The sequence below is a fragment of the Anolis carolinensis genome, chromosome 3, assembly GCF_035594765.1.
Source record: "Anolis carolinensis isolate JA03-04 chromosome 3, rAnoCar3.1.pri, whole genome shotgun sequence".
In the NCBI taxonomy this organism is placed as follows: Eukaryota; Metazoa; Chordata; class Lepidosauria; order Squamata; family Dactyloidae; genus Anolis; species Anolis carolinensis.
Genome location: NC_085843.1, coordinates 40,582,465 through 40,608,171, shown reverse-complemented (window position 1 = coordinate 40,608,171; position 25,707 = coordinate 40,582,465). Strand labels below are relative to the sequence as shown.

Below are 25,707 nucleotides of genomic sequence, written 5' to 3'. Positions count from 1 at the left end.
CTTTGGAGAGGGTGTTCCACAGCCGGGGAGCCACCACCGAGAAGGCCCTGTCTCTCGTTCCCACCAGCCGCGCTTGTGAGGCAGGGACTGAGAGCAGGGCCTCCAGATGATCTAAGGGATCTTGCTGGCTCATAGGAGGAAATATGTTTGAGTCTACCCAAGTAGATTGGGTCAGAACCGTTTAGGGCTTTATAGGTCAAAACCAGCACTTTGAATTGGGCTCGGTAGCATATCGGCAGCCAGTGGAGCTGGCTTAGCAGGGGGGTAGTATGCTCCCTGTAAGCCGCCCCAGTTATTAATCTGGCTGCCGCCCGTTGTACTAATTGGAGTTTCTGGGCCGTCTTCAAAGGCAACCCCATGTAGACAGCGTTGCAGTAGTCCAAACGGGATGTAACCAGAGCGTGGACCACTGATAGACAGATAGAGAGCATCATTCCATACGGCATCTTTCAATCTCCACCAAGCAATAAGATGAACCAGAGGTGCAGAAACTCAAAGTACAATATCACATTATATGAATATGTTACAAGAGGTAGCAACTTTGGAGGGCAACTCCATGCTCTGCAATATTTAGTTTGGTTTTTAAATTTGTAGCTTACCTTTTTATCTCTTAATGGCTTTCATTAGTCACACAAATGTCCAAAGTTCCAACATTATGGAATTGATTACAACACGGTGGAAGCTATAAAAGACAAAGATTTCATAAGACAAGGCATCTTAATACAAAACAAAAATCCAAAATCTGGGTGTTTGTTAATAATCATTGTTTTTTTGTCTAAACTATTCAGTATGGCCTAGTCCCATAATGACACATTTTATATATATTTATGAAAATAAATGAATAATGAGTATATTAGAAGTGAAGTTTCAAGATTTTTGTGATATTTATAAATCAGCAATATTTATTGTGATGTGAAAGGTCGGTGTGAATTGTAGCTCTCTCAAATTAATGAAGGCTTCAGAACACTGCAATGCAATTGTATGTATTTAAGCACAAATGAGACTGCAATATGCCACGCGTTTATGAATAGCAATGTTCATATCCCAAAACCACATTAACAAATATAGTTCCGTGTGACTTGGGAGTTCCCATGTTAAAGCAGCACAGAGAAACTTTTAAACAGTCTATACTTTTTAGAGCCTTTCGTTCTGTCTCACAACACACACACATTTGCACACTGATACAGGAGAGAAAGATATTCCTGTTGCACATTCACAGTCATTATATTTGCTTCAACGCTTCAATGACCACAATATAATTGGTCAAAATTACTGGTTTTTAAATATTTAAGACTTCAGTTTATATTTGCTGTAAGTTCTTTTTTTGTTACCATTATTGTCTGAGAAGGAAGCAGAGCAAAGCAAAATGTGACATATAAAATAATAAAAAAATTAAATTCAGTGACACTAATATATTTTACTAAATTTCAGTTGATCTTTGTTCATATTCTTTAATGTTTTATCCTAACAAACCTAAATAAATCCATATTTTGAGGCCTATCTTTCTTTCTGCGTATTTGAGTTGTCCGATGAAAAGAAGATGTGATAAGACTGGAATAAAAGAGGCACTGCACTGGCAACACACACAAGGCATAAATATTATTATATATTTAACAACAGTCTCTTTTAAACTAAGGAAGAATTTTCTGACATATTTTCTTCACAAATTACTCTTTAAAATTCTGAGCATAAATCTATTTGGGTCACCCATAGATGTAAAAAATCAGAAATCACCATAATAAAGGAAATGGGCTAGCTGAACACTGTCATGTTACAAAGCTGGAATCACTATTAATTATTGAATTTATTCAGTAATTTATTTTAAGATAGAATAAAACTTCTTGCTTTCCTTGTAGCTTCCAACTGCAAAAACAGTATCTCAGAAAAATGTATTAAGCAAATAATGAAAGGCACTAAATCTCTCTGCATAATTGCTCTTCAAACTGCTAGAGAGGTTATTTTCTTACCTTACACTACATCTTCTGCAATCTGACAGTGTCATTCAGTCAGTCATTTTAATGTCAGCTACTCTTTTATTATACAGAATACAAGTAATAATGAAACTGTGCTGATCTGCCTGCTTTCATTCTATATAGTGTCTATATTTATACACTTATGCCTCTATTTGAAACTATATTTATCTTCTTTATCTGCCTACGGTGCATCTGTTTCTCATACACACAGACTATATATACACACACATGCGCGCGCGCACACACATACACAAAGTCTTTACAATGAAACTTACATTCCACTCCACTTGTTAACTTGCATAAGCATGTATTATCAAGCCATATATGCAACAGTAAAATAGTATAATAAAAATGTAAAAATAGGTGGCTATATTTCATATACTGTTCAGCTAGCGAAATGTATGTGTGCACACACTTACGTACACACATCTATGTCCACTAGAAAAATGAAAAATACTGTCAAGTCTGAACAACTCATTACTCACAATTCAAAATTTGCAACTACTTCTAACCTCCAATTACCAACTTTTACATTGACATAATGGTGCAAAACAACCAGCTCTTAGTATTATTATTTTTACAACTGTGTTGTAGGGTTGCCCTTAATAAGCTTCATTGAGATACTACTAGGGATACTGGCACATTGCCAATAATAACTCCTTTCATTGTTTTACAGCTACCAGAGCTATGCCAAACCCTGAGGATCATCTCTCCCAATGAATTTGCAAGAGGTGTGTCATTTTTCAAAGTTTTAATAAGCCATTCTCCAGCATGAGTTTAGACTAAGACAGAAACCTCAAATGCCCTTTTCATTTACAGGCAAAATACTATTTTATTATTATTATATATTTAAACTGTCAGATGACCACTAATGGCTGCTCGCACTATAGAATCCACAATCAGCACGAAGACACTGCGAACATAAAACTTGAAGCTGAGCCAACAATACAAATATTCAAACATTGCCGCTTACCAGATGAAGGGTTAACTGAAACTGGAGTAAACCTGGGAACCAGTAGTAAACGGCTTATGTAAACAGCTTACTTCGGCTCACAGCCAGCCACTTTAAAATAACATCTATCTGACCGAGCTTCCTGGCTGGGAACTGTAAACAACTGCAACATTTGTTACAACTGAAGCTACAGCTAATTGACTGCATTTACATCCTGAGGAATCCTATAGAACTACTCCAAGACTACAGAGACTTTGATTTGTCTGGACTCCAAGCCAGATTTGAGCCAATTAATTTCTACACTGATATATTTAGTTTTACAGCATATTACATGCCATTGTGAAGAGACTGAATGTACACATACTGTGTCGCTAACAAACTGAAGTTGGAGTCTTGATGATATATGTCTGATATATGTTTTATACTGAAAACTGCTCTGTGTAGCAATTAAATCTGGATGATTGCAGTCTATAAATCTTTATACTCTGTAAGTTACGACTGTGTGCCACTACAGCTGACAGAATTGGATCATCAGTTGTATTATTATTTGTATTATTGTTAACATTATTATGTATATGATGCTCTAATATACATATTGTGTTCTATGTTTTGAACCTTTACTGTGGTGCATATTTTTCAGATAAAATACTATTTCAGCCAAAAAGCGAATTCTGCCCACTTTGGGCAAAGTAATAATTAACCTTCAACCAAATACCTTAGGTTTTGATTACTTTTTTCTGAATATGGCAATAACCTAATAACATAAATATATTAATTGTACTAAATAATATATATTAATGATCAATTATCTTATTACTAAAACTACATAGATTATACTAAATATTCAAACCCAACTGAAATATTATCCATTGCTATGCAAGTAGATTCACAGGTGGGTTATGTATGACTTTGCAAAACCACCAAACACATCAGTATAAGATACTAATTCTAGGTCCAATTTTGTTATATTGCTGGCCTTGCAATATGATGTCAAGGCCATACTTCTGTATGTAGCCATTCTTTCCATTAATTGGCTCTAGTTAATGGGTTTATCACAGTATCGCCCATGCCCAAAACCTAATTGGCTTTTTGGCAGCTGATAGGGAAATCTATCCAGGGAACATAAGGATTTTTTAAAATCAAATCTTATTGGAACTGTGGATAGAGCATATAATTTTCACACTCCCTACAGTTTTCAGAGCACTCATTTGATACAGTATTTTCATTAGATCCTGGAGAATCCAAGCTTTTATTGAAAACAGTACAGCAAATGTCTAGTCTTTACAAATTCATAGGTATAGATTGAAATTACGGAAAATGCTAAAGGACTTGCAATGCATTATGTTTTTCAAGTCTCCTGCTTTCCAAGTTTATATATCAAGATTTGTCAAGGGAGGTGTAAATATATTTGTACAGTCTTTTTTCATTTATAGGGTATTTACTTTCCATTAGTACACAGTAATTGTTAAAATATCAGGTAATAACTTGCTCACTGCATATTAAATGTGCTTTGTTAAAAACTATATTTTTCCCATCTGACTAGTACAGCTATTTAAAAAACCCACTATTTATTTTATGTTTGGACAAAACTTGCTAATACTCCATGGTATATTTTAAGGCCTTCTATCTCAACTTTTGATCAATATACATGAAAATCCTATGCATGTTCCAAAATAAATGGTAATTTATCTTAGTTGGATTCAATTCTACATTAAGTAGGTATAAGTTGAAATAGAAGAAAAGTATAGGTCTGCTTATAAGATAAATATTCAGAGTATATTTCACTACCTTACGTATAATCCACCTAACATCAGTTATGGGTAAGGTTTAAAGAAACCAATTTTGTTAGTTATGTTCATTAAATCAAATAACAAAATCCAAAACAAATATGTCCAACGCAAAGCAGACAATAGATGTTAATGTACAATTGGCCTGGGAATAAAAAAAAATAAAGTACATGTACATTACATAGATTTTTAAATGGACTAATTTTTATCATTTTTTAAAATTGAAGGTATTGCTTTGAAAACCCATTCTTAAACCTTTATGGAGATGACTATAGTGAAATAAAAAGAGTATCTGAACAAGTTATCACAGCTAGTCAATAGTTAATAAGTAGACCATAGCACACATTGGTATTTAACAGCAGTATGAGACATCATTTCAAAGTATTTTCTAAATGCAGGTATCCCAAGAAATCTCACATTGTGTTGTCGAAGGCTTTCATGGCCGGGATCACAGGGTTGTTGTATGTCTTTCGGGCTGTGTGGCCATGTTCCAGAAGTATTCTCTCCTGACGTTTCGCCCACATCTATGGCAGGCATCCTCAGAGGTTGTGAGGTATGAAATCTCACATTTCTCTACTATTTTAAGTCTTCACCTAATAAATCTGATACACCTCTCTCACACAGCTATTTTATTTTTATGCCATATTATGCAAACTCTGGAATCAAGTATGAATTTTCAAGGAAATAATGTTGAATATTTGGCAGAAACAAGAAATCAGAGGCAACTTGCTTTACCTTAGGAGTCATAATGTATGAGTGCACTAATAACAGTTTATTTCCAGATCCAGAAAATGTACATTCCATTTCAATCATGTACATATTATCTGCATTCCCAGTGGCACCATCTCTTGGGCAGTTACAGCACACTCTTACAGACATTTAGTCAGAATTAAAGCCTCAGTGATTTCAGAGGAGTTTATTTCCATGTCACTCTGCATAGGAGTGCAGTTTTATGTCCAGCAATTTAGATATCCTCCTGACTGCAATACAATTTATTGCTGAGAAAGCATTGCTTACCATTGAACAGTAAGTATTAGGAAATTATATATCACATATTTTTTTTTAAAAAAGTCATTTCTATCTTTCTAGTAAGAACAAACAAATGCTCAACTGATTGAAAATTATTGACGAAGGTCCTATTCATTTTTCATAGTGCTGAGTGAAAATGATAACTGAATTCAATAATAATAATAATAATAATAATAATAATAATAATAATAATAATAATCAAATATTTACCTTCTAAGACAGGTAATAACTATTTCATACTTTGCCTTCTGATCCAACCCTCTCCAATATTATATAACACACACACACACACACACACACACACACACACACACACGATGTCAGCATCGCTACCCATCTGGAGATTTTTCCCTTTAAATGCTTAAAAAAGAAGAAAGCCTCTCTGTATTTTATCCCTGAACATATACGAAAGAGGTTTGAAAAACGAAAAATGGCAAAAGGATACTCTCCCTCCCCCCCGTCCCTAAAACTATATATTATAAGAAGGCCATTACCTAGCTGATGAAAATCAAGGCAGCCCTCTAGGCAGATCATCCTGGAAAAGATGCTAAAATCTCTTCAACAACAACTGATCATTGACACTTCCCAAGAAACAAAAGCTTAAGCTGAAGATATTCACTGTGCAACTTGGCAACACAATCACATCTCTGGGCAATAGCAGCTCTCTCGTGTGCCCAATGATTTTTTTTTTCTAATTTGGAAAGAAAGCCAACTGTATGCTTTCAAAAATATGCTATCCCACTAATGCCCCAATCATTATACCTTCAACTACGCAGAAGAAATTAATTACAAGAAAGCAGTAAGAGGAAACATTTGTCAATATCAACAACAAAGTTTTGCACTCTTAGGAATGTCTATGGTGACAGGATTTCATAGTTTAGAACACATCGCTTTTGAGGAAAATTGAGGGGTGGGAACTCACAGATTACAGAACAAAAAGTTGTTTGAAACAGAAATATCGACAGATGAAGTTCAAAATGGTATAAAGGACTGTCCAAATGGCAAATCTCCCAGGATTCTGCATTGAGTTCTATAAATCTTTTCAGAAGCTTCTTGTGTTTTGAACACTTGAAATGTTTTATCACTATCTTGAGTAGATAAAATAGCTCCAATAGACACATATCTTTTTGGAAGCCACTAGAAAAAGATGGATGTCCTGAAAACTCTAGATTATCTGAGTTCATTATAGAAAGCAAGGTATGGGACACTCACAAGAAACATATATCATAATACTAAGGGGAAGTACTTGTATATCTCGTTTATCAAAATACCACCAACCAAACAATACAGTATGTCCCTAGCATCACATACATTACAGACTCTTTGATAAGAATAGACATTCCATCTGATAATTTGAATAAAAAGCAACAGGAGTCAACAAACTATTGCACCATTGCCCCCTTAGTATTATTTACATTGAACTGCTACCACCATGACTTGTAGCCAGATGCAAGGACCATAGTTGTTAACTGAACCCTCGTCTCTCTGATTCAGCTTCTTTTTTGAAAGAGGATTCTGAAATAAATTGAAAAGTTGTCAAATTTCCTGTGTTTTTTTTCTCTTGCATGCTTAGGGCTGAGTATCAAAGTTCTTCCAAGGCTACAGACATGTTGCAATTCAGTGTGTGAGAGAAAAGCAGCTCTGTGTACACAGCATCCCCCCCTTTCCTCAGTAAAGGGCCATTCAGTGGACAAAAATATCTCAGAGGTCTCCAACACTATATTTAGTGTTAATGTAAATATGACTGAGTTGGATAGGATGACCATCCAGGAAGTGACAGTCAAATTTTCCATGTCAGTGGTGCCACGAGAAGTTCAAATAGCCAGGGGTACAGAGCTCATCCAATTAAATTATGAATTCTAAATTGAAACATGGAACAATTGTATATAGCATGGAATGATACCAAGAATAAAAAGCACAGAGATTCCAAAGACAGAAATAAATTATAAACTGACAGAACTGGAAACTCTATAATCCGGGAGCTGTAATTTGATATGCTTGGAACTGGCTACGTTGTGCAGAAATTCATAATATCTCCACATGACAAGTCAAGAAGGAAATATAGTTTTTTCCCTTTCCAATCTGATTTCTATCTAATACGTTTTGTGTGCTGAACAATGAGACAAAATGACAGCATACCTAAAGTGGGAAAACACAAGGAAGGTGAAGCAGATAACATGGCATGTAACTAAAGTGCAAGCATAAGATGCAGCTAGGATGCTTTTTACAAACTTGGGGGGGGGGGGATACCATACGATTTTCAAAAGAGCAACTGTGTCCCTATCTCATCAGACATTTGGAAATCCTTGTAAAAATAGGGTTAAGACATTTTCAATCCAACCTTTTCCTTATTACTACTTTTAAAGGCGTATTTCCCCATGAGTTCTGCTTGAGAACTATTTTTTCTAAAGGTTGACAGGCACATAGCATCACCACATCGATATCTGATTCTCAGGAAATTGATTATGGCAATCTGGTCATCTGACTTACTGACTGGCCATCCCATTGGAAAAGAACCACTTCCTGGCTCATGATTTGCTATTTTGTTCTTAGTTTACTGATTCATCTTAAGAGTTAATTGTCCTTTTACTGCTGTCTTGCTCAGAGCATTAAACCGATTACTGAATGGAGGACTGTGGTTTTGTTGTTACACTAAAAACTTCAAAATTTTAGCAACTGTTGTCAAAATATGGGCTACAGCCACATGTCAGTTTGAAATTATACATTTCTATTTTAAAATTAAGTCAGTGATTTTATGCACTTGCAAAAGCATGCTGGTTTTAGCATCAGATATATATTTTTGATATAGGGTTTTTTTAGTATCAGTATTATGATGGGATGAGTATTTTAACAATGGTCATGTTTACGATATGTACTGCACTTTTTAAAACTACAATGGCTGTTGTCATGATGAAGATAAAATTGACTTGGCTTAGAACCATGTTTATATTCCTTTTATTTGGAGCTTATTAACTCTTCAGTAACTGAAACACTTAAAATTTGCAGGAAGGCAAATACATGGATTAGATACATTTCAAAGGCAGCCTAATTAAAAAACAAAAACAAATTTCAGAATGAATTTTATATATAGCTCCTTGTCAACTGAAGATACAGTCTTTGCAATACGTGCCAGCAACTTCTTGGTGTCTTCAACTATATGTCAGTTGTCAAAAATACTTATTTTTAAAACTGTGCCATGAGTAACCAATATGCAAGCATTAAAACAGGATTAAATATAAACAGTATTAAAAATTCCCAGTTAAAAACCATTAAAACAAATTCAAAGTTAAAAACCACAGCATTCCCAGAATTGATCTTAAAAACCTTCATCTTTAAAAGCCTGTCTGAATAAAAAGGTTTTCATAGAACCAAAGAATAATAGAATTGGAAGAGACAACATGGGCAAACCCCGTCATAAAGGAAAAGCACAAAGTACCCCTGACAAATGTCCACCCAGCCTCTGTTTAAAAGTTTCCAAGGAAGGAGCTTCCGCCACACTACAAGACAGAGAGTTCCACTGTTGAACAGCTCGTACAGTCAGGACGTTCTTCCTAATGTTCAGATGGAATCTCCTTTCTTGTAATTTGAACATTGGCTCCTAGTCCTAGTTTCCAAGGCAGCAGAAATCAAGCCTGCTCCCTCTTCCTTTTGACACACTTTCACATATTTATACATGGCTATCATGTCTCCTTTCAACCTTCTCCTCTGCAGGCTAAACATACCCAGTTCTTTAAGACCCTTATCATAGGGCATGATCTCCAGACCTTTGATCATTTTAGTCACCCTCCTGTGGTCACCTTCCAGCTTGTCAATATCTCTTTTAACAAGCTGGAAGTATTCCAGGTGAGGTCTAACTATAGCAGAATACAAAGGCACCATGACTTCCCTCGATCTAGACATTATACTTTTGATACAGCCCAAATCCCATTGGCTTTTTTAGTTGCTGCATCACACTGTTGGCTCATGTTCAACTTGTTGTCCATGAAGACTCTAAGATCTTTCTCACGTGGACTGTTGTCGACCCATTTTGTATCTTTGCATTTCATTTTTTCTACCTACATGTAGTATCTTACATTTGATCATTTTGAATTCTGATCCTGTCCTCTGGAGTATTAACTATCCCTCTTAATTTGGTCTCATCTGCAAACTTGATAAGCTTGCCCTCTAATCCTTCATCCAAGTCATTCCAGGATGAAAAGGAACCATTGGTGAGTACCCTTTGGATTTGGTTGCTTAACCAATTACAGATTCACCTAATAGTAGCATTACCCAGCCCACATTTGACTAGTTTGCTTGCAAGGAAGGTCATGGGGGACTTTGTCAAAGGCCTTACTGAAATCAAGATAGGCTACATCCACAGCATTCCCTGCATCTACCAATCTTGTAACTCTATCGAGAGAGAAAAAGAAGTAAGATTAGTCTGGCATGACTTGTTTTTGAGAAATCCATGCTGACTTTTAGTAATCACAACATTCCTTTCTAACTGATTGCAGACTGCCTCCACAATGATCTCCTCTAGAATCTTTCCTGGTATTGATGTCAGGCTGACTGGATGGTAATTCTTTGGTACTCTTTTTTGTCCTTCTCGAAGATTGGGACAACATTTGCCATCTTCCAGTTTTCTGCTGAGACCTCTCCTGTTCTACAAGAATTCTCAAAGGTTATTACCAATGATTCTGCTAATTCCTCCAGTACTCTTGAGTGTAGTTCATCTGACCCAGGAGACTTAAATTCATTTGGAGTAGCCAGGTATTCCTGCATTTCCCCTATTACCTCGTCTGCTCCGTATTGCTTAGGTTGAACACCAGCCTCCTTTTGAGAGAAGGCTGAGGCAAAGAAGTTGTTGAACAACTCTGCCTTTCCCCTATCTCCAGTTAGCATTTCACCACCTTTTTCATGCAGCTTATCTTAGCCTGCCACTGAAAGGACATCAGGGGGGGGAGCATTATGGCTTCCCCAGACAGGGAGTTCCAGAGTCGAGGGGCAGCCACGGAAAAGGCCCACTCTCTTGTTCCCACTAACCGTGCTAGAGATAGAGGTGAGACTGAGAGCAGGGCCTCTCCTGAAGATCTCAGGGCCCAGGCAGTTTCATCCAAGGGGATGTGGTCAGGCAAACAGCCTGGAACTGAACTGTCTAGGGCTTTAAAGGTCATAACCAGCACTTTGAATTGTGCCCAGAAACAGACTGGCAGCCAATGGAACTGCTGCAAAAGGGGGGTTGTCCGCTGTCTGTAACCAGTCCCAGTTAGCAACCTGGCTGCAGGTCTTTGGACCAGCTTTGGACCAAGCATTCTTCAGAGGTAGCCACACGTAGAGCAAGTTACATTAATCCAGACGGATGTAACTAAGGCATGTACTACCGTCATCATATCTGGCTTCTCAAGGAACGGGCGCAATTGGCGCACAAGTTTTAATTGTGCAAAGGCCCTCCTGGACACTGTCCATACCTGGGCATCCAAGTTCAATGCCGAGTCCAAGAAATACCCCAAGCTGCGAACCTGTGTCTTCAGGAGAGTGTGACTTCATCCAGCACAGGCTGAATTCCTATTCCCTGGTCTGCCTTCTGACTGACAAGGAGTATCTCTGTCTTGTCTGGATAAAGTTTCAATTTGTTTGCCCTCATCCAGTCTATTGCTGCTGACAGGCACTGGCTTAGGGTCAGGACAGCTTCCTTGGTATCAGGTGGAAAGGAGTAATAGAGCTGGGTGTCATCTGCACATAAGTAGCACCATATTCCAAAACTCTGGATGACCTCTCCCAGCAGTTTCATGCATATGTTAAACAGCGTGGGGGGGGGGGGGGGGGACAAAATGGACCCTGGAGGAACCTAACAGGTCAATGGCTGGGGGTTTGAACAGGAGTCCCCCAGCACCACCTTCTGGGTACGGCCATCCAGAAAGGAATCCAGTGCCTCCAGTCCCATCCTGGCTAGACGAGCCAGAAGGATACCATAGTCAATGGCAGGGGTCCTCAAACTTTTAAAGCAGAGGGCCGGTCCACAATCCTTCATACTGTTGAGGGGCCAAATTATCATTTGGGGGAAAAAACCAAACCAATTCCTATGTACACTGCACATATCTTATATGTAGTGCAAAACAACAATAATAACAATGAAAGAACAATACAATATTTAAAAATGAAAATAATTTTAACTAACATAAACCTATCAGGATTTCAATAGGAAGTGTGGGCCTGCTTCTGGCCAATGAGATAGTCAGATTAATTAGGATTGTTGTTGTTGTTGTGTGTCTTCAAGTCATTTCAGACTTTGGGCGAGCCTAAGTCCAAAATTATTTATTTATTCATTTACTACATTTATTTACTATATTTATATCCCACCCTTCTCACCCTGAAGGGAACTCAGAGCAGCTGTATGTACATACAATATATTATATTATTAGCATAGCACAATATTGGCATTATATTATATTGAACTATACCACTATACTGTAATATTATATGTAATATATAACATATAATTAATATTATTATATGATATTATTGTTAGTATTGTATTGTATAAAATGATAATATTATTATCAGTATTATATGTATATACAATATATTATATTATTAAAACGGATATAAAATATTATATTATAAATGAGGGCGAGGGCCAGATAAATTACCTTGGAGGGCCGCATCTGGCCCCCGGGCCTTAGTTTGGGGACCCCTGGTCAATGGTATCAAAAGTTGCTGAGAGATCCAGGATAACCAATAGGGACACACTCCCCTGAATAGTTCTTTTCATAGGTCATCCACCAAGCTGACCAAAGCTGTCTCTGTCTATATCTAAACCTGAAAACAGATTGAAATGGATCTAGACAATCCATTTCATCCAGAAATCCCTGGAGTTGGGAAGCTACCACACGCTCCAGAACCTTGGTGAGAAATGGAAGGTTCGACACTAGCCAATAGTTGTCCATTATAGAGGGGTTCAGGGATGGCTTTTAAAATATAGATCTCACAACTGCCTCCTTTAGGCAAGTTGGAACATTGCCTTGTTCCAAGGAGGCATTGATCATCACCTTCACCCACTCTGCCAGTCCTCCTCTGCTCTGTTTGATCCGCCAAGAAGTGCAAGGATCTAGAATACACGGGGTAGCTCTCACCTCTCCAAGAATCCTGTCCACATCCTCAGGCTGTACCAATTTAAAAATATTCATCAACACTGGACAAGCAGGAGCCAAAGTTACATTCACTGGAACTGTGTCAATAACAGCATCCAAGTCGGAATGGATCTGAGTGACTTTATCTGCAAAGTGCCTTTCAAATTCTCCACAGCAGGCTGCTGAGTGATCAGGGATTTCTCCTTGAGGACCAGTAAGTAATAGTTCTCTGACCATTTGAAACAGTTCAGCTGGACAGTTCTTTGCATATGCAATGGTGGCAGCAAGGAACGATTTCTCTGCCTACATTGCCAGGGAGGAGGCTTTCAAAAACGCTCTAGCTCATGCTCAGCCAGATTCACTTTGATTTCTCTACCAACATTGCTCTAGTCTCCATCTCACTTACTTCGTCACTGCCAACTTCTTGGGAAACCAAGGGGCTGGTTTGGCTCTGGTCTGTGAGAGGGGATGTTCAAGAGCAATTGTGTCCACTGCATTGGCTATTTCCTCATTTCAGAGGTCAGCCAGAGTTTTGACAGAATAACCTGCCAAGGTGATTGGAAATCCCCAAGAGCCATCAGGAATCCATCCGGCTCCATAAGCCTCCTGGGGCAGACCATCTTAATTGGTTCCCCACTCCTGCGGAGGTTTGGAGTCCAAGCAGGTTCTATGCATGAGCGAACTGAGTCCCACACCCAGGGTGAGAAAAGCAGTATATAAATGAAACAAACAAACAAATAAATAAAACAAAATGTATTTCACTGAATAAAACAGTATAATTTTTATCAGTGTTTCTCTTTGTCAAATGTGTGCACTAATAGTTAAGATAAATCTGTTGATATCTCTCTGAACTCTTGGAAAATATGGATTTAATCTACTACTAATAAGCTAAGTATCACTAAAGCCAGTGTACCATCAAATAAAAACAAACATAGTATCTTTTTTTACAATCCTAATCAAATTTCTCTGTTTTTGAGAGTCTTCATGTATTCAAAAAACCAATCAAGTAAGAAAACGATTGTATGGTCAACACACATACTTCCAGGGTTCATGTCTGTAAGAAACAAAGCTTCTAAATATATAGTCTCCAAGATAATTGTTTTTCTCATCATACAGCATAACTGTATAAAATAAATATGATTTGGGCAACTGCTCTTCATGTTTCAGTATTATCCTGTGAAGTGCTAGATGAGTAGAAATAGCAATTTCAGTGAGTGATGCGAATACTCCTCCTATCTTCTAAGGTAGGTTGGACAACGTGTGCCCCTTTTCTTCAAAGTCTCCTGATGAGTTAATGCAGCCCCTTCCCTTCCACAATTGCTCAACCCCTGTTCTAAGTTAGGTTAGGCCCACACGTCAATTTGCCACAATATTAATATGATCAGGCTACTCTCTTTCTCTCACATCCATACAAAGATAGGTGTGAGTTAATTCAATTATGCCATACATCAGGCTTGGGAGCCTACAGTGCTCCACTTGCTATTGGATACCTAGTACAATAAATCCTGGTCAGTATGGTCAATAGTCAGGAATTATAGAAACATAGTTCAACAACTTCTAGATGATTATAGTACCCCCACTCATACACTGTGATAAATAATAAAACCTTAGATAAATGAAGGTGGCACAGTGATATACAGTATTTCTTCCATTCACTGTAATTCCATGGATGTTTTCTTCAGCACGTAAACCATAAATGGCCAATGGTTCAAACCATTTGCTATTTGGCATATGAACAAACTAGAAATAATAATAAGTAAGACTGTGCCCTATTCTCCACTATCTCCCTGCTTCACTCAGCATTAAATTTTATAAAATATTACCGATCTCTTGAAAAGGTGGCCTTATTTTAGTTTTCAATATTCTAGTCTTCAAGAAGAGACAAGGAAACGGAGGTCCTGGGTCATTGCAAATAATCTGAGTACAAAAAACTAGATTTTAGATCTCTTGGTTTCTTTCTGGCATTCACAGCACTGTCTGTTGCACAGAACACCAAATACATGTTTTTATTACTTTGTACAATTTCCCAAAGCCCTTACATTTAAGAAACATTCAATAAGCATTGTATGAAAGCCAGTATCTAAATAGAACATAGCTAACCAGTAGCAGAAAACTACAGTATACCTTCATTTTGTTCTGAAAGTCATCATCCAAGTGATAAATTGCTTCCTAAATTCAATAGAAATTTTTAAAGTTTGGAATATAGTAGGGTGATATGAGGACAGATGGCAGCTCTGGAGCTGCATTTCCTACTCTTTGCAGAATTCAAGGAGGTTTTAGAAGTATTATTTCAGGGTTTGTGGTTTAATTTCCTTTGTTGTTATTTTAATGCTTATAGCAGAGAAAGGAAACAACAACAAACCCCTCTAAAGCTATTAACATATGTCAAGAGCCTGAGAAGCTGAATGTCAATTTTAAGACACTCTTTATAGTAATACATATCATATAAAAGCCAGATAAAGGTTTGGACTTGCTAGTCAATCTGACAGTGAGGGACAAGCTAAACATTACTCATGCAAATGGCACTGCTATCTGCAGCTTTTAAAAAGTAAGCACTAGGCATGTCAAAGTTTAACCCAGCCATAGGGGCTAAAGGGATTATTTGTCCCCTGTTTCAGTCCTAAGAGGGCCTGCCAAAGCCATTTGATTACAGGTATGAAAAGAAAACACTTCCATCTTTCCACTTATATAAGTGAAGAAAATTTGCAACATCCAGAAGCCTTTGATGCCATCAATCCTAAGCTCATTGCAACAGAAAAGATTGTTTATTTTGTTCTCAAGTCTAAATATCAATTTTACCCCTGGTTGACAACAACCTACAGGGGTGGGTTGAATTTCTATAAAAAGGGAGATGCTGACCCATACACAAAGGAGAATTGAGCTTTCATCCAACAAAAGACACCAGTTTTAACTTTTTTTTCATGTCAGGAGCAACCGGAGTTGTTTCTGGAGTGAGAGAATTGGCCGTCTGCAAGGACGTTGCCCAGGGGACGCCCGGATGTTTTGATGTTTTTACCATCCTTGTGGGAGGCTTCTCTCATGTCCCCGCATGGAGCTGGAGCTGATAGAGGGAGCTCATCCACACTCTCCCCAGGTGGGATTCGAACCTGGCAGCTTTCAGGTCAGCAACCCAACCTTCAAGTCACTTAGCCCACTACACCATCTGGGGGCTCCACCAGTTTTAACTGATTGGTTAGCTAAATCTTACAACATGACAGAAAAGGAAAAGGGCATAGCTTCACGAGAAAGGGTTAAGTGAAGCAAATACTGCTTTTTCTTCTCTCCCGCCATGGCCAGAGCAGTGCAATTTGGGATGGAGGAAGGGCTTTTCATCTGCTGCTGGGCCTAGGCATAATGGGGTGGTGTCTTCCTCTTCTTCTCTCCCTCCCTGAACACATTTACCTGGGAGTAAGCCCTTCTGAACTAAGAGGGACTTAATATTTAAGACATGTATACATAATGAATGTGTGCCACAGTAGGAGAAAAGAAGAGGCAAGCACAGTTCCATCATGTCTAAGCTCAAACATATACCTAGGTTTTAAGCAAAATGACATAATCGCCGTTCTATGGAAATATAGAGGGATTAACTCTTCAGGACACTACATAGTGTACACATTCCCAGGGATTCAGCCCTTTGTTTGCATTAGTATGAAGAAAAAATGTGGATATACCAGAGATAATGCCTGAGGACATATAAGGCATTTATTTCTTTGTATCTGTTGCCCAGATCTTATAAAATAGATTGGAATCAATCAGGATCAGAGAAATCGCAAACATCATTTTGAAAAGTCTAGGCTAAGTCCCTTCCCAAGTTTACAGAATGTGTATTTTAATGAGGACTAAACAACCAAAAGGTTTGTTTTACTCTCTGTGATATGGTGTCTCATATTAAGTACAAATCTCATTTCTTCCACATAGGGAGGAAGGAGGGAACCGTAAAGCAAAGCACCATAAGGCAGTAAAATTGAGTGTTATTTCCTCTTCCTCTGGTAGATTATATTAAGTGACTGAGAATTTATCTACACTAGCACCCCACCCCCACCCCAAACTTAGATTCACCTTGAATGGTCATCATGTTACAACTACTTGCACTGAATATACCTTTAGGGGGAGGGGAACATTAAACCAAATTTGCTTTGGGCAAGGTTTGGGTTTATGAAATTTGCTGGAAAGTATCTCATGGCTTTGGGGATGTTTGGACAGTTATATTGAGTCTGATTCGTCCCAATCTTCTACCCAGACTGAACACCAGTGCAGGTGTTCTCCCTTCCCTCTTCCTATGTCAGTTCAGCATACCTGCATGACCAGGACGAAGGAGGCAGAATCATTTGTGACAGATCCAGGGCTTCTCTGGAGCATATTTACACCAGCCTAAATTGCCCAGTTTAGATAAGGCCTTAGTACTCAAGTTTCAATGCAATTTTGGACAATGGTGTCTGTACAATAAAGCAAAGATTGAAGCCAACCAATTTATTTTACTTTCTATTCTGCCCTAAAATATATGATACTAGAACCTGTAGAAATGAAAGCACTTTCCAAATATCTACTTTGAAAGGATCCTTTTGTGAAATAAATTCTTCTGAAATATTCCAACTGAGGGGAAAAAACTTCAAGTATACTTTTGGAGAAAGAGTATGAAGGCCATTCCATGCTAATCAAGGTGGCCAAATGCAACATTCACACTTGCCTCAAACAGACAAGAGTTCTTTCTCTCTCACTGGACATTCCACAGATATATAAACCCCACTTGCCTACAATGCTTTTCTACAGATTTTATCTTCCCTATTTTTGCAACCACATGAGTCTGTTAGAGTAAGAAATGAAGACATTATCATGATAATTCCTTTATTAATAAGGAGAATTTGCAAAATTATCAAACTTGTAGAACTCTCAGGCTGGATGATATCAGATTAAATACAAACATCAAATACTTATTTGATTAATATACCATCTTTCTCTGTAATTTAAAAAAATCTGACAGTAAAAACTTAATAAACTATAAATATTAATACATGATTTAAATTGGTTGTGTTATGTTTGTATCAGACCCAAAAATAACGCACACATCCAGGGATCTTGTTAAATTGCGGACATCAAATCTATTTCAATGTATTAAGTCACATGATTTTTCAACAGAATAGAATCATATTGTCCCACACCTGCCAAGAAGTTAATATATATCAATCTATATTTATATCCTCTTCCTTTTTTCCTTTCCTGTTTTACAGTTTCCTGTTCTTGACTCCTTTTTAGAGCTGTCTCTCACCACGTATTTCGAGGGAAACGCTAAATAAAGATCACAGCCTGTTCTATTATGTTCTCTTCTTTTTCTTTTCTTTTCTTGCATTTAAGCAATGTTGTGGCACCTATTAACTACCAATGTTTTCAGATTGACAGTATACAAGGTGCAGGCAGTACCACTGTGCCCTAAAAATATCAACAGCTACATTAGTCTCACAATAATTAATGGCAGACATTATGCAAATGACAACTTTTTCACTGCAAAATAATGGCATTTCTTCATTTTGAGCAGAGTTATGCAAAACAATGAATTGGGGATGATAAATCACACCAGAGAATTAAGAAAGCCAAAGCATTTCTTGCCCAGGCAGACAGTCATGCAGGCAAAAGGCAGAAAAACAATTTAGAATGCATTGTTTGTTTTTAAAATCTGCACTGAAAAAATAAATAAATACAGTCTCATATAGGTGAACACTAGAATCTATATATAATTTCTTTCTCCATTCTTTAGGAAGCGGCATGTGCTAAATTCTAGCTCATTGCAAACCATGGAGCAATTTTTCTTTTATTAACCTTAATAAGTCATTCACTCAGAGACTAAAGTCATCAAGCAAATAAAAAGGATTGTAAGTCATTCTTTAGCACGTTTCCTAATTTCTTATGCAAGCATCACAACATATAGCAATTACTGCTGCTCAGAATAACAAAGTCGTTTTCAATCTATTTTATTGCTTTATACTTGGCCATTTTTGGCAGCATTTTATTGTCTTATTCACAAATTACTTCCAATGCAAAAGAAAGGAAACAAACCAAGAGCTGCTTATCTGAATTGTCTCTTCCCCACTCCCTCTCTGTCTTGCAGGACCCGGGATTGGTCCTTATATGTAGTTTTACTTTAACCAACCTTGATCCCTATATGCTTGAAAGAAATACATTTTAAAATCTTTTATATTTTAATTCCATTTAAATGAAATCATCCTTTCAATGTATTATTTTGAATGCATTACTTAAAACATTCTTTAAAGTTTTATTTGTGCTTCCATCTTTGAAATCCCTCATGATCTCCCTGTGAATAATCCAGTATTATTTCACTTAAGACTTATGACAGGTAAACACTGGGACTGAGGCCCCATCTACACTGCCATATCATCCAGTATATGCATGATAGTAGTCAGCACAGACTCATATAATGTAGACTTAACCACCCTGAACTGGATTATATGAGTCTACACTGCTAAGAGAGTGCACAATTCTGTTTCATGGTTCGGGGAAATTTGGCAATCTGGCAACAGGACTGACAAAAATGGTTCGGGGGGGGGGGGGCGAAGGCTCATCCAGAACGGACCATAGGGCACTGGACCTTTTGGTTACATTTGGGAGATTCGGCTGCCCCGGTGGCGAAGTGCGTTAAAGCGCTGAGCTGCTAAACTTGCAGACTGAAAGGTCCCAGGTTCAAATCCTAGGAGCGGCTTGAGCGCCTGCTGTTAGCTTCAGCTCCTGCCAACCTAGCAGTTCAAAAACATACAAATGTGAGTAGATCAATAGTACCGCTCCAGCGGGAAGGTAACAGCGCTCCATGCAGTCATGCCGGCCACATGACCTTGGAGGTGTCTACGGACAACACCAGCTCTTCGGCTAAGGAATGGAGATGAGCACCAACCCCCAGAGTCAGACATGACTGGACGTAACGTCAGGGGGAAACCTTTACCTTAACCTTATGACAAGAGCAGCCACGTGCGGATTTTCCCTGTTAGCCTTGCCAGAGCCAATCAGAAGAAGAAAGGAGATCACGTTTCTTTCTGCAAAGCTGGTCTATATATACCACAGCAAGCTCCTCCATTTTAATGAAGCATACTGGCATTTGAGAGAAATCGTGTGATAGCTAGCTCCAAGTTCTATCTCAGTCCCGTCGCTGCTTAGGATCACTTTTTGAAAATTCCAACTTTTTTCTTCTGCATTATATCTTTACATTTTCTTAGTTGATATCTTCCTTATAGGCCAGTTATTTTATGAATTTTGATACAGAGGTATGGGTGGGCGTGTGTAGGGGGAAGCTATGAGTATTTAATAATAATAATAATAATAATAATAATAATAATAATAATAATAATAATTTATAACCTGCTTCCATCTCCCCGAGGGGACTCAGAGTGGTTCACATGGGGACCAAGCTCAATCAATAGATAAAACAATACGACGACAGCATATATAATTAAAACAGTAACAGTAAAATAACATTCATAGAATATATCAGCAAACAAAAAAGCCCTTTCTTCTAGTTCACCTCTTTGACTTTGTTATTCCCTCCCCAGCCATACCTTCAGACTTGTGTGTACTCATGCACCAGTCCAGCAGCCTTCCTCCTTTATTTGTAGAAACTTTTTAAAATTCGTAAAAATCAGTGGATGATACAAATGTTCTGAAACTTGGGAGGGGGGCAGTCATAAATGTGTCCTCCAAGTGTGGCCATTTTCATTTTGACAGCCATAAAAATGATGGAAAGAAGAGCCTCATAAGTTCCCTCACTGTCACCAATGGGCCGGATCTCCCCGGAAAGTAAACAAAAGTTCCAGCTGCTGGATCACGGAACTGCATTCTAAAACTGGATTATATGGCAGTGTAGAAGGGGCCTGAGTAGCTCTAAGGCTGCCCTCTCCTTTTTTAGTTGATACTGTACTACTGAAAAACGCTATACCTTACATTGTTTGGTGACAACTTGTGTATATATCTATTTCCGATTTACACATCACTACAGTGATGTAGTGGCCACAACATTTTAAGCAGGAAAAGGAAAATCAAGGAAGTACTACTTAGTTTGAGCAGAACAGAGCAAACTGACACTATCTAGTGGCTAGATATCTAATAGCTAATGATCTAACTACCTATTTACAGCTAGTTAGCTATTTATTTTGTCTAATCTTTCTGTGAAAATAAAGAAGTGAAGACAAAATATATTAATAATATTTCATTTTTAAAAATCTTATAGATTTCCCCATTAAAAACACAAAAAACATACCTGTGTGTGCTCAACTGTATTCAACTGCAACCCACGTCAAACCCTAAATGCCAAAGGATGGTCAGTATTATTCTACTGATGTTATTACAACTGGGACCTACTTTACACTAAGGGCCTTTCCACATACTCATATAATCCAGAACATCAAGGCAGATAAACCACAATATCTGCTTTGAACTGGATTATTTGAGTCCACACTGCCATATAAACCAGTTCAATGTGGATTTTATACAGCTGTGTGGAAGGTGCCTAACAAATTTCTTCATGCTTTTGCTCCTAAGCTTTTTATGTAAAGATCCCCAGAAGCACCATCTGCTAGGTAATGTGCATGGTGATAGAATCTTTGAAGGAAAAATCAAAATCTGCATGACATTTCTCTAGATTTCCTCTCTCACTAACCAAAATGCCATATGCAACAGCAAGGAGTATTGTGATGTTTGGCTTGATTGTTATCATTTAGCATACTGATAAGTGAATGATTTTAAGCATCAAAGTAAAAAATCAACAACTTGTAGCTGTTTTAGAAGACAAATCACATGTTTCACTTATCTTTTAAAAAGTGTTCCTTTTCACTTTTTACTCCTACAATGGATAAATGGAATCCTTGTTTCACTATTTGGCTCAGGTCCAGGCTATTTGGTTGACAGCATCTCGTTTTATGAACCTATCTGTGCCCTGAGATCTTCAGGAGAGGCCGTTCTCCTGGTCCCACCTCCCTCTCAAGCTCGGTTGGTGGGAACGAGAGAGCGGGCCTTTTCATTGGCTGCCCCTCGATTCTGGAACTCCCTGCCCAGGGAAGCCAGAATGGCCCCTTTCCTGCTGTTTTTCTGGCTTTGAATATGTTTTTATGGATTTTAACTGTGAATTAAAATTAGATTTTGGAAGAGATAATTAAGGAAGTGGTCTGCAAACACTTAGAAACAAATGCGGTCATTGCTAATAGTCAACACGGATTTACCAAAAACAAATCATGCCAGACTAACCTGATCTCCTTTTTTGATAAAGTTACAAGCTGGGTAGATGCGGGGAATGCCATGGATGTAGCCTATCTGGATTTCAGTAAGGCCTTCAACAAGGTCCCCCATGACCTTCTGGCAAACAAGTTAGTCAAATGTGGGCTAGGCAAAACTACGGTTAGGTGGATCTGTAATTGGTTAAGGGAACAAACCCAAAGGGTGCTCACCAAGGAGTCTTCTTCATCCTGGAAAGAAGTCACGAGTGGAGTGCCACAGGGTTCCGTCCTGGGCCTGGTTCTGTTCAACATCTTTATTAACGACTTAGACGAACTGTTAGAAGGCATGATCATCAAGTTTGCAGACGACACCAAACTGGGAGGGATAGCTAACACTCCAGAAGACAGGAGTAGAATTCAAAACAATCTTGACAGATTAGAGAGATGGGCCCAAACTAATAAAATGAAGTTCAACAGGGACAAATGCAAGATATTTCACTTTGGCAGAAAAAATGAAATGCAAAGATACAGAATGGGGGACGCCTGGCTCGACAGCAGTACATGTGAAAAAGATCTTGGAGTCCTCAGGACAAAAAGTTAAACATGAGCCTACAATGTGATGCGGCGGCAAAAAAAAGCCAATGGAATTTTGGCCTGCATAAATAGGGGTATAGCGTCTAGATCCAGGGAAGTCATGCTACCCCTCTATTCTGCCTTGGTCAGGCCACACCTGGAATACTGTGTCCAATTCTGGGCACCGCAGTTGAAGGGAGATGTTGACAAGCTGGAAAGCGTCCAGAGGAGGGCGACTAAAATGATCAAGGGTCTGGAAAACAAACCCTATGAGGAGCGGCTTAAAGAGCTGGGTATGTTTAGCCTGCAGAAGAGAAGGCTGAGTGGAGACATGATAGCCTTGTACAAATATGTGAGGGGAAGTCATAGGGAGGAGGGAGCAAGCTTGTTTTCTGCTGCCCTGCAGACTAGGACGCGAAACAATGGCTTCAAACTACAGGAAAGGAGATTCCATCTGAACATCAGGAAGAACTTCCTCACTGTGAGAGCTGTTCGGCAGTGGAACTCTCTCCCCCGGACTGTGGTGGAGCCTTCTTCTTTGGAGGCTTTTAAGCAGAGGCTGGATGGCCATCTGTCGGGGGTACTTTGAATGAGATTTTCCTGCTTCTTGCAGGGGGTTGGACTGGATGGCCCATGAGGTCTCTTCCAACTCTATGATTCTATGATTCTATCTTTTAATACCATTGATATTTTTTTCATATTTTTAAATTTTAAGTTGTATTGAAATGCTAACACAAGTGAGGAGATATAAAGCAGGATATAAATATACATAATAATAATATTCCCATTCCAAACTACCTGCTGCACTAACTACTACTTAGTATACTAGTATTGACCAGTGTTTATACTCCTTGAAAACGCCTTTTAATACTGAGAGAAACAGTCCCCCTTTCCTTATCTATGAACTATTTCATTGTTATTTTAAGATGTCCAAAGACACCATTCCTCAACTCCATTTTCACCAACATGGACAATGCTTGGGAATTATGGGACTAGTAACTGAAAACACTTGGAGAGCACAAAGCTTGGAATATAGTTACAGGATGGGGTAGAGAACTGTTCTAGCTTCTCATCATGAAGCTAATAACATTATACAGTTCCCCTTAAATAAAATCTAGCCTATGCTGGATCAATAAGAGTGATGCCTATTTCCCTAATGGCAGCCGATTGCCATTTGCTATTCAAATCAGACTAGATAAATTACAGTACATGTCAAGGAACAGGCCAGTGAATTAAGACAGGCCTCCTGAGGACCAGCAATATTATTTATCTTTTAAGACACTATCATATTTCTTCTTGACAAGTCTGCGTAAAGGCACAGACGTGCTGCACCCAGATTGAAATATCAGCTGCTGTAAAAATCAATAGCCTTGGAAACAATAATTTTCAGTCTGTAGTGCCCTCAGTAAGCGATGCTCATTCTCTGTTCTATATTCCCTCCACCAATTAAAATATTTATCAGAAAATAAACTCAAAGGTGGGGGCTGGAACCCCTTGCAAAGTTGTTATCTTCTACTGCTGATCACCCCAGTTCTAATTTTCTACAGGGAATCCATTCCTAGAGGCACTGCAGAATATTCAATGTCCACCCAGTACGCCTTACACTCCCTGGCACTACATCACTCTCTGCAGGCATTACACAGACAAACAAACACCCAAGGCTCCTGTTGTCACAGGAAAGATGACTCCCTGAACTTCGGATGTAGCATTACCACAGCAGACTGTGAGATAAGAAAAGCCACTGATTAAAGATTTCAATTCGTGTTGGCAATAGTGATGAGTGAGGAATATACTACTAATTATGATGAGTTCCATACAAAGCATCTTAGATTCTTTAAAGAAAAAGTCCAACACTTTTGCCCATAAAGGAGTCCTGTGGCTCTTTAAAAATTAACACATATGCTATAGCAATTTTAGGGAGATCAGAACTCCATTTCTTAGGTGCATAAAATTATAAGTACAAAGACCACTGATGAAAATTTGAAATCGTGACACCCACTGCATTTTATTGTCTTTGGGTTCCAAGGTTACAAACTTTTTTTGCGTTGCTTCTATATTTTAACAATTTTGCATAGCACTATGCATCTTATATTCACCATCTATATATATAATAAAAGTGAATGTTTGTATGTATGTTTGTGGCAGCATTTTGATTGGCCTGGCGGAATATGTGCTCGCGTTTTGATTGGCCTGGCGGAATATATGCTCGCATTTTGATTGGCTGGGCGGAATGTGCCAGCTTTCTGATTGGCCGCCACTTTCATAGGCCACTGGGATTGCTGAGGGAAAAACTACTACCAACTGGCTTCGTTCGGCCTACTTCTCTCCTCAGAACGACGCTAGCTTTGGGACAGTTAACAGCTTTCGGCCTACACTTTGGTAATCCAGAACACCACTGCCACGACCAGGAAGGCCTGACATGGACCAAACTTGACACACATAACCCCTACGACCCATGAACCCACTGACAACGGATGGCCCCCTTTGGCCCCTCTGCTGACATGTTTAAGGCCTTCCAGGCTGGCCCCTCGCTGCTAGGCCGAAAAGAAGGACGCCATCTTGCCTCAGCTTTCAACTTCTTTGTAAGGCCCTACTTTCCTCAAAAGGCAGCAGAGAACATTGTTATTATCTTTTTAACGATATGCTTATGAACACTTCTAGCCCCCAAAGCCCCAATCCAAGCCTACTTTGATCATTTTGCTAACACGTTTCAGGCCTTGCAGCCTGGCTCCATTGTGCTAGGCCGCAAAAGAGGCAGCCATCTTTCCTGTTCCACATGGTTCCAAACAGAGCAGCTTTTGCCTGTGTCTTTTGGATACAGCACTCTCCTTCAACAAGGTAAGGCGGCAGTATGTAAATACTATTCACAACAGACTAAAGAGAAAATAATGACTATCTTTTTATTCTTTCCTTTTAAGGATCGTTTACTCCCCCCCCCCCCCCCCCCAGTTTTTACTGAGGCAAAAAACTACCACAGAGCAGGCTTTGGCCTACTCACTCTAACAGGCTTGACACATACAGTCTCCATGGCCTACTATACATCCGGGCCCTGTTTGGAGTGGGATGGACCATGGA

The 25,707-nt window shown here is 38.6% G+C and overlaps 1 long non-coding RNA gene across 1 annotated transcript in view; it reads right to left on the bottom strand.

The window, feature by feature from the left end:
* Positions 1 to 25,707, bottom strand: part of LOC103278414 (LINE-1 retrotransposable element ORF2 protein) — a 313,002-nt gene that overhangs the window by 6,636 nt on the left and 280,659 nt on the right. Inside the window, exon 5 of the long non-coding RNA XR_506033.3 lies at positions 600 to 682. This is a non-coding gene — a long non-coding RNA (LINE-1 retrotransposable element ORF2 protein). The remainder of the gene's footprint in view (positions 1 to 599; positions 683 to 25,707) is intronic.